This window comes from Scylla paramamosain, chromosome 32 (assembly GCF_035594125.1).
Source record: "Scylla paramamosain isolate STU-SP2022 chromosome 32, ASM3559412v1, whole genome shotgun sequence".
Lineage (NCBI taxonomy): Eukaryota > Metazoa > Arthropoda > Malacostraca > Decapoda > Portunidae > Scylla > Scylla paramamosain.
Window position 1 is genome coordinate 18,082,381 of NC_087182.1, and position 10,000 is coordinate 18,092,380.

General features: G+C 42.7%; 1 protein-coding gene across 1 annotated transcript in view; it reads right to left on the reverse strand.

Annotated features, from left to right (window-relative positions):
• The window catches only part of LOC135089323 (muscarinic acetylcholine receptor DM1-like), a 250,396-nt gene that overhangs the window by 181,807 nt on the left and 58,589 nt on the right, over positions 1–10,000 (reverse strand). The window contains 1 exon segment of the mRNA XM_063984868.1: positions 3,798–3,826. The gene's annotated coding sequence lies outside the window, so the exon portion shown is untranslated.

The window sequence follows — 10,000 nt, forward strand, 5'->3', positions numbered from 1 at the left end:
TTATATCCAAAAACCTACACTTATCTACCTTGCATCGTTACCTGGGGACCTTAAACTCAGCCCCGTCATCATATCACAATTAAAACCCTGTGCATTTTTTTTTTATCACTTCCTCACCGCAGCTCCCTTTACTAACTCACCCCACATATACACCTCTCTATTTCCCGCAGCTGCTTACACATCGCTCACACCTGCGCCCTACAGTATACATAACGCAGCTGGTCTCCCCCTGCCTCGCCTATAGGTCTTGTGGCCCATCAATCTATCGCAAAGATAATTTTGGTACCTATCAGTCATTTCTGTTACCTGGAGTATATAAACGTCTTTGTGATTTAAAATTCTATATGTACTATGATTCTCTCTCTCTCTCTCTCTCTCTCTCTCTCTCTCTCTCTCTCTCTCTCTCTCTCTCTCTCTCTCTCTCTCTCTCTCTCTAAGAAAAGTTAACAAATCTGACTCGTTATGCGTAACAACCTACTTTTCTCTCTCTCTCTCTCTCTCTCTCTCTCTCTCTCTCTCTCTCTCTCTCTCTCTCTCTCTCTCTCTCTCTCTCTCTCTCTTTTTCATCGATTTCCATTTTAAGCATTGTGTACTCAGTAGAGAGGAAGAGAACCGGAAACACAAGAGAGAGAGAGAGAGAGAGAGAGAGAGAGAGAGAGAGAGAGAGAGAGAGAGAGAGAGAGAGAGAGAGAGAGAGAGAGAGAGTAAACAAGATGGATAAATAAGTAGGTACATAAAATAGATAAAAGTCATAAACAGATAGACAAACAAACAGATAGACAGATTGATAGACAGATAGATAGATAGATTGATAGACGGACAAACGTAAAGAAAGACAGACGGATATATTGGTAAACACACAGATAAACAGACAGATATGGGAGGCTGCCAGATAAATATACACAGACTGACAGACTGACGGACATATATTGTTGTAGATTATTCAGGTAACTGTTCACACACACACACACACACACACACACACACACACACACACACACACACACACACACACACACACACACAGACGTACATACATTACCATATCTCTATCTCTATCTCTCCTCTCCCCTTCCTCTCCTCCTCCTCCTCCTCCTCCTCCTCCTCCTCCTCCTCCTCCTCCTCCTCCTCCTCGTCTACATAATTTTGTCTTCCTCTACAACTACGTCTTGTTCTTGTTCTTATTCTTCTCCTCCTCCTCTTCTTCTTCTTCTTCTTCTTCTTCTTCTTCCTCCTCCTCCTCCTCCTCCTCCTCCTCCTCCTCCTCCTCCTCCTCCTAGCCTATCATTGACAATAATTTTCAGGAACCGTCCCAATTCCCTCGTGGTATTGGGAGAGAGAGAGAGAGAGAGAGAGAGAGAGAGAGAGAGAGAGAGAGAGAGAGAGAGAGAGAGAGAGAGAGAGAGAGAGAATTATTGGGAGAAGAAAGTGGTATGCAAGGAAGGAAAACAGGAAAGAACTCAGGAGGAGGAGGAGGAGGAGGAGAAGGAGGAGGAGGAGGAGGAGGAGGAGGAGGAGGAGGAGGAGGAGGAGGAGGAAAACAATAGCAAGGGAGAGAACAGACAGAAAGGAGAAAGGAATGAAAGGGGAGGGAGGGAAAATAATACGAAAGGAAGAAAAATTAAGGAAGGAGAGAGAGAGGATTAAGAGAGCGAGAGCGAGAGAGAGAGAGAGAGAGAGAGAGAGAGAGAGAGAGAGAGAGAGAGAGAGAGAGAGAGAGAGGTTATGATTCAATTTACGACTAAATTTTCAATACACACACACACACACACACACACACACACACACACACACACACACACACACACACACACACACACAGAGATAAACAATTTACTTGACGCCTCTCTTGTCACTTTGCGTACCTGGTGAGAGAGAGAGAGAGAGAGAGAGAGAGAGAGAGAGAGAGAGAGAGAGAGAGAGAGAGAGAGAGAGAGAGAGAGAGAGAGAGAGAGAGAGAGCAAGCTATCATTCCTTAAGTAGATTTGATTCAAAGGGGAATCGAAAGATCGGAGGAGGAGGAGGAGGAGGAGGAGGAGGAGGAGGAGGAAAAAGGAAAATATGAAGACGAAGAAGAAGACAAAGCGAAGAACAAGAAGAAAAGGAATTTAATGATGAAAAAGAAGAACAAGAAGTTAATAATGAGGAGATAGAGGAAAAGAAGAACTAGGAAGAAGAGGAAAAGTGAGAGAAAGAGTGGAGGAGGAGGAGGAGGAGGAGGAGGAGGAGGAGGAGGAGGAGGAGGAGGAGAAGCAGAATTCTTGGCGTAAGCTCAAAAGAAGGAAAGAGAAAAAAAGAATAAAACAAAGAAGAGGAAGAAAGATAAAACCGAAAGAGCAAAGCAAGATGGAAAGGAGAAAAGAGAAAATGAAAATAAGAAAATATAAAGAAAGAAAGAATAAACCAAAGGAGGGAAGAGAGAAATGTAATAAGAGGCAAAAAAGGAAGGAAGAGGAAAAAAAGAATGAAAAGAAAGAGGAAGGGAAATATGGAAGGAGAGAGGAAGAAAGGAGAGGGAGAGAAGAGGAAAAGAAGTGGGAACGAAAGATGGAAGGAGAAAGGGAAGAAAGGGAAGGGAGAGAAGAAGGAGGGAGATAGGGAGAGATGAAAAGCATAAACAAGAGAGAGAGAGAGAGAGAGAGAGAGAGAGAGAGAGAGAGAGAGAGAGAGAGAGAGAGAGAGAGAGAGAGAGAGAAAATCTGTATGGCAGCGATAATAATTTACCTGTAATGAAGTCAATATTGAAGTATTTACTCTCTATCTACCTGACCACGCCCCCTCCCCTCCCCTTGCCCTGATTAACCCCAATACAACTCCACTACAACACTCCCCACAACTCCACAACCTCCATAACACTCCCACAACAATCTCAAATCACAATGCACACTTTTAAATGATGAGAAAAATACAACCACCATCACAACCTCCCACAACCTCTATTTACCCTAACTAGACCCCACTACAACCTCATTACAACCTCTCATAGCCTCATTTTACTCTATGACCTTCACCTAACAACCTCAGTGTAACTTCTCTACAACTCCAAACTCATAACATCTCATCACGACTCTTAACAACCTCATTACAACCTAACAAGCTACTCAGAATCCAATTACAACCTCGTGCACGTCCCGATCCTGTCTTTCATTACAACCTCTCCTACAGTTCACTAACAACTCAATTATACTCTGATTACAACCTCTTAACATCTCTTTACACTTGTTACGTGGCTATATTCAATTCTCTCTCTCTCTCTCTCTCTCTCTCTCTCTCTCTCTCTCTCTCTCTCTCTCTCTCTCTCTCTCTCTCTCTCTCTCTTTTAACACTGAAGAGGAAGAGCAGAGCCAAAACAAGCAGTGCCAGAGAGAGAGAGAGAGAGAGAGAGAGAGAGAGAGAGAGAGAGAGAGAGAGAGAGAGAGAGAGAGAGAGAGAGAGCCGCAGCTTCACTCTGGCACACAAGTTATTTTTCACGTGGCACACAGAGGTCGTGTTTCTCTCTCTCTCTCTCTCTCTCTCTCTCTCTCTCTCTCTCTCTCTCTCTCTCTCTCTCTCCTGTTTGGAGCGAGCAGATGAATGCCTGATATATTCTCTCTCTCTCTCTCTCTCTCTCTCTCTCTCTCTCTCTCTCTCTCTCTCTCTCTCTCTCTCTCTCTCTCTCTCTCTCTCTCCCGAGTATTTGCTTGAATTCAGTTGGATTGTTCGTGTGTGTGTGTGTGTGTGTGTGTGTGTGTGTGTGTGTGTGTGTGTGTGTGTGTGTGTGTGTGTGTGTGTGTGTGTGTGTGTTTGTTTACACTCACCTCACTACAGCTGTTTCGTTTCCGGTTTCCTGAAAAGAGAGAAGAGAAAAAATGTCAGAAAAATAATATTGTTTAAGATGGTGAAATAAATATACAGACAAATATATGTACAGGAATTATTCGGATGGAAGGAAGGAAGGAAGGAAGGAAGGAAGGGAAGGAGGAAGGAAGGAAGGAAGGAAGGGAGGAAGGAGGGAAGGAAGGAAGGAAGGGAGGAAGGAGGGAAGGAAGGAAGGAAGGGAGGAAGGAGGGAAGGAAGGTAAGGAAAGAAAACAGAGTAATGAAAGAATGAAAGAATGAATGAAGGAAGGAAAGATGAAAGGAAGGAAGAATGAAAGGAAGGAAGGAAAGGTGAATGAATGAAGGAAGGAAGAAAGGAAGGAAGAAAAGAAAGAAGGGGATGGAAGATGAAAGGAAGGAAAGAACGAACCAACGAACGAGCGAACGAACTGAGGAAAAAGAAAAAGGCATAAAGGAAAAAAGGGAGAAAGGAATGAATAAATGAAGGAAGGAAAAAAATGAAAGGAACAAAAAAAACGAAGGTTCTGAAAAAAAGGAAAAGAAAAGAGGGAAACAATAGAAGGAAAAACAATACGAGAGAAGTCAAAAGAAAGTAAGAGAGAGAGAGAGAGAAAAAAAAAGAAAGAAAGAAACCGGATAAATAATTAAGAAAAGTGAAAAAAAGAAAAGTTAAATAAAAGACAATAGAAAACAAAGAAAGAACAAAAAGATAAAAGAAAACAAATTGATTCACAAATGTTGTAATGAAAAAATCAACAAACTAACACACAAACAAACAAACAAACAATAAAAAGAACAACAAACAACACGGCCACAATTGCGCTGCTGGTGTGCGCGCGAACACGAGCGCCACAATAAATACACGCAATCACAGGGATACACACACACACACACACACACACACACACACACACACACACACACACACACACACACACACACACACACACACACACACACACACCCCTGTTATATATACTGTCAAGTGATATAGTAGTGTTGTTGTTGTTGTTGGAGATGGTAGTGGTGGTGGTGGTGGTGGTGGTGGTGGTGGTGGTGGTGGTAGTGGTAGCAACCATAGTAGTAGTAGTAGTGGTGGTAGTAACAATACTACTACTACTACTACTACTACTACTACTACTACTACTACTACTACTACTAATAATAATAATAATAATAATAATAATAACAACAACAACAACAACTGCAAAAGAAAAACAAACAATTCTCTCTCTCTCTCTCTCTCTCTCTCTCTCTCTCTCTCTCTCTCTCTCTCTCTCTCTCTCTCTCTCTCTCTCTCTCTCTCCTGCCCACAAGAGAAATATCACTTTTACTCTCTCCCACAACCTCCGCTCTCCCTCTCCTCTCCCTCTCTCTCCCTCCCCTCTCCCCTCCTACCCCCCTTACTCTCCAAACCCGAAATCAATACAGTTTACCCCCAACGCCACTGAGATGAAAGTTGGGGGGGTGAGAGAGAGAGAGAGAGAGAGAGAGAGAGAGAGAGAGAGAGAGAGAGAGAGAGAGAGAGAGAGAGAGAGAGAGAGAGATGCCAATGATGCTGAGTGAAAGGACATATACTAGAACTCACTCACTCTCTCTCTCTCTCTCTCTCTCTCTCTCTCTCTCTCTCTCTCTCTCTCTCTCTCTCTCTCTCTCTCTCTCTCTCTGATTTTAAATGCCCCTTGAACACTTAACAACATAAACTTTCAACATTAACTTGTCAACCATAAATCCTTCCTCCTCCTCCTCCTCCTCCTCCTCCTCCTCCTCCTCTTCTTCCTCTTCCTCCTCTTCCTCCTCCTCCAGTAATAAACACCTGCTTATATGGTTTGGATGGGCGGGAAAGAGCAAAGGTGAGGTCAGGTGATCATGGACAGGTGGTGATGGTGGTGGTAGTGGTAGTGGTGGTGGTGGTGGTGAAAAGACTAACAGCAGCTGATTTGTTGCCTCTTATGGCGCTTTTTGTGAGGTTACTCTGTCTGGCTTACCGTCTGAGATGATGGATGGTATAGGAGGAGGAGGAGGAGGAGGAGGAGGAGGAGGAGGAGGAGGAGGAATACAAAGGAATACAAAGGAAAGCCAAACAGCAACAGACGTTTTACGAGGCTGTTTGGTAACTACTTCTAACTAGCTACAGGAGGAGTGGTGGTGGTGGTGGTGGTGGTGGTGGTGGTGGTGATAGTAGTAGTAGTAGTAGTAGTAATAGTACACTTATCCAGTTGCTTGTACCTTCCTTCCTCTTCCTCTTCCTCTTTCCTTCCCTTCTTTTTATTACTGTCTTAATATTTTGCTCTTATTCTTTTCTTATTATTCTTTTGTTAATCTTCTTACAACTCTCCTCTTTCTCTCTCTCTCTCTCTCTCTCTCTCTCTCTCTCTCTCTCTCTCTCTCTCTCTCTCTCTCTCTCTCTCTCCTTGTTTCGTGTTTCTTTTATTTCTTTCAATCTCTTCTTCTTTTCCTTTCTTAACCCTCTACCTCTCGTTTTTAATCCAATTTCTCTCTCTCTCTCTCTCTCTCTCTCTCTCTCTCTCTCTCTCTCTCTCTCTCTCTCTCTCTCTCTCTCTCTCTCTCGTTTATTTTCTCGTTTATTTATTTTTTACAATGTTATTTTTTTTATTTTCGTGTCGCTTCTTAATAAAAACCTACTGAGAAAAATGTAATATTTCTCTCTCTCTCTCTCTCTCTCTCTCTCTCTCTCTCTCTCTCTCTCTCTCTCTCTCTCTCTCTCTCTCTCTCTCTCTCTCTCTCTCTCTCTCTCGAAGACGGAGGAGAACAAAAGGATAAAGACTTGGAAAGAAAGAAATTAAGAAAGAAAGAAAAGAAGGAGAAAGAAGGAAAAAAAACAAAGAATAAATAATTATAAACCAAAAAAAAAAGCTTACTTAAAAAATAAACACATTCTCTCTCTCTCTCTCTCTCTCTCTCTCTCTCTCTCTCTCTCTCTCTCTCTCTCTCTCTCTCTCTCTCTGCTCATCTCCGGTAAATATGAAATAGTTGTACACAGGTGAGGCAAGTAAGGTAATTAGAGCATTCTTGGGCCAAAACAATGGCAACCCTGCGCACCTGAAGAGAAACGCTGCCAGGTAAACTTCTCGAAGGAATCTGACCACCTGAGGAGAAGGAGGGAAGGAGGGAAGGAGTGAAGGAGGGAAGGAGGGGGAGGAGAATGGTTTGGGGCAGGCAGGAATGAAATGATAGGAGGGAGGGAGGGAAGGAGGGAGGGAAGGGTGGTAGGAGGGAAAGGAGGGTGAAGGGAAGGAGGGAGGTAGAGAAGGAAGGAAGAAAATGAGGAAGAAATGAGGAAATGAGAGGTGGATGGATGGATGGAAGGGAAGAAGGAAGGAAGGGAGGGAGAGAGAAATAAATGGATGAATGATTGAAGGAAAGAAGGAGAGAAAAATATGAAAAAAAATCGATAAGGTGAAATTTTAATCTTCTCTGTTATTTGTTTTCTTCCTTTGGTTAATTTTGTCTTATTCACCAAAAAGAGAAGGAAAAAAAGAAGGAAGGAAAGAAGGAAAGAAGGAAGGAAGGAAGGAAAAGAACGAGAAATTATATAAATAAATCAATGCATTCAAATTTCCATCAAGATTTTGTTTTTTTCTTTTTTCTCTTCTCTTCTTTCTTGCAATGTACTCTCTTCTCCTCCTCCTCCTCCTCCTCCTCCTCCTCCTCCTCCTCCTCTTCTTCTTCCTCCTCTTTCTCCTACTCCCCTTTTCATCTTTTTCCATGTTCTTATACCTTTACTTTTCTCCTCCTCCTCCTACTCCTCCTCCTCCTCCTTCTCCTCTTTTCTTGTTCATATTTTCGTATCTTCACACTCTGCTTCCTCCTCCTCCCCTCCTTCTCCTCCTTTTTTCCGCCCAGCATCCTATCTTCCCTCCCTTTTTCTCCTCCTCCTCCTCCTCCTCTTCCTTTTTCTTCTTCATATTGCTTGTTCCCCTAATCTTTTTCCTCTGAGCTTCATCCCTCTCCTCCTTCTTCTCTTTCTTCCTTTTCTAGTGTTCTTCCTTTTCTCATCCTCTTCCTCTTCCTCTTCCTCCTCCTCCAAACAGCCTTGCAAAGACCAAAAGATCTGTTGCTGTTTGGCTTTCCTTTGTATTCCTTTGTATACCTCTTCCTCTTCCTCTTTTTCCTGCTACTCCTCCTCCTCCTCTCTTGTCTTGTGTTTCATCTTTTCTTTCTCCTCTTCCATTTTCTTTGTTTCCGCTCCGTAACTAACAAGCAGTAATCTCTCTCTCTCTCTCTCTCTCTCTCTCTCTCTCTCTCTCTCTCTCTCTCTCTCTCTCTCTCTCTCTCTCTCTCTCTCATTATCTCCCTCGTTTTCTTCATATTTTTCCTTTTACCCAAATATTATTCTTCATCTTCCTATTCCGTATTCATTTTCCTCCTCCTCCTCCTCCTCCTCCTCTTCCTCATTGTCGTTCTTCTTTTTCTCTTCCTCGCCTTCCCACAAATTGTACTCGTTTCATATGGAGGAGGAGGAGGAGGAGGAGGAGGAGGAGGAGGAGGAGGAGGAGGAGGAGGAGGAGGAGGAGGAGGAGATAAGTGGGCGAAAGGAATATCATTTACAGATTACTAACATTCATCTCCTCCTCCTCCTCCTCCTCCTCCTCCTCCTCCTCTTCTTTTTCGTCCTCCTCCTCCTCCTCCTGCTTTTCCTCCTCTTCCTGCTACTCCTTATCTTTCTTTAATACAAACTTACAGTACACCTCAACACACACACACACACACACACACACACACACACACACACACACACAAAGATTAATCCGCATGTTTGAGTAAATTTTTTTGTGTCATGTCTAATTAATCTGAACACACCTGGAGTACTTTGCGTGTTGTTGTTGTTGTTGTTGTTGTTGTTGTTGTCGTTTTTGTTGTTGTTGTTTACTGCTATTGTTTACATTTGTGGTTTAAAAGTTAGTTATAGTTTGCTTTTGTCTTTGCGTCTGTCTTTCACCCCCACCTCTCTCCCTCTCCCTCTCCCCCTCCCCCTCTCTCACCTGTTGCACCTCCTGGTCACCTGCGCGTCACCTGGGCGTGCTAATGAGTCCACGGTAACCTTTCATTATCGGGGCCTCATCGTCACCAATTAATCTACCTTTTTTTTGCACCTGCTGTTGGTATTCTCGTTGTCTCACCTGTCACCTGTGTTGCTGTTGCCTTGCTGTTTGTTTTTGTTATTTTATTATTTTTTTTTAGTTATTTTGTATGTCGATATATATATATTTTTTTCTATTTTTCTTAGGGTCTGTATCTTTATTGTCTTGTTGTTTGTTTTTTTTTCTACTTGGGTTTTCCTCGTTTGTGTGTGGAAAAGAGAAAAGAAGAGAGGAAGATAAAAAAAATAAACTTGGGTATAAAGATAAGAGAAAAATGAAAAAAAAAATGAATGAGAGTGAAAATGAAAGATAATATTATATTGCAAGACCATGAAATAACTTACCTTAACTACCCATAATGCACTTACCACACTGATTACTCGTCCCTCACAACCTCATCACAGACTCATAACTTCCAAACAAACTCATTTCATAACCTCATAACAAACCCGCCAACTTCATTACCTCATAACCTCAATAACAACCTCAACATGAACACACAACACTCGTAACAACCTCACAAGCAACTTCACAACAACCTCTCAACAAACACACAACACACTCTCACAACCGGATCCGAACCTGAACAAACACAACCCGGTCTTCTAACCCTAAACACATCCGGATATTTACATTCCGGACCGGTGACCTGGCGCGGCTTTTCATGGCCACACACACACACACACACACACACACACACACACACACACACACACACACACACACACGAGTGATGAGAGGTGATGAACTGATGATGGGATGAACATACACGCTTGTTGATTAATTATGAAGGAATTACTGCTTGTTATGGCCTGTGTGTGTGTGTGTGTGTGTGTGTGTGTGTGTGTGTGTGTGTCCTGTATGTCTTCACTTTCTTTTTCTTTTCCTCTCCTTCTCTTCTTATTCATTCCTTTTTTTGCTTCTCTACCTCCTGTGTGTGTGTGTGTGTGTGTGTGTGTGTGTGTGTGTGTGACTATTACGTCAATAAATGGTGATGACAAGACTTAGCGAGGTACAAACACACACAGGTGAGACTCGGATAATGATGGTGACGCGAGGTGAGGTGACAGGTAAACA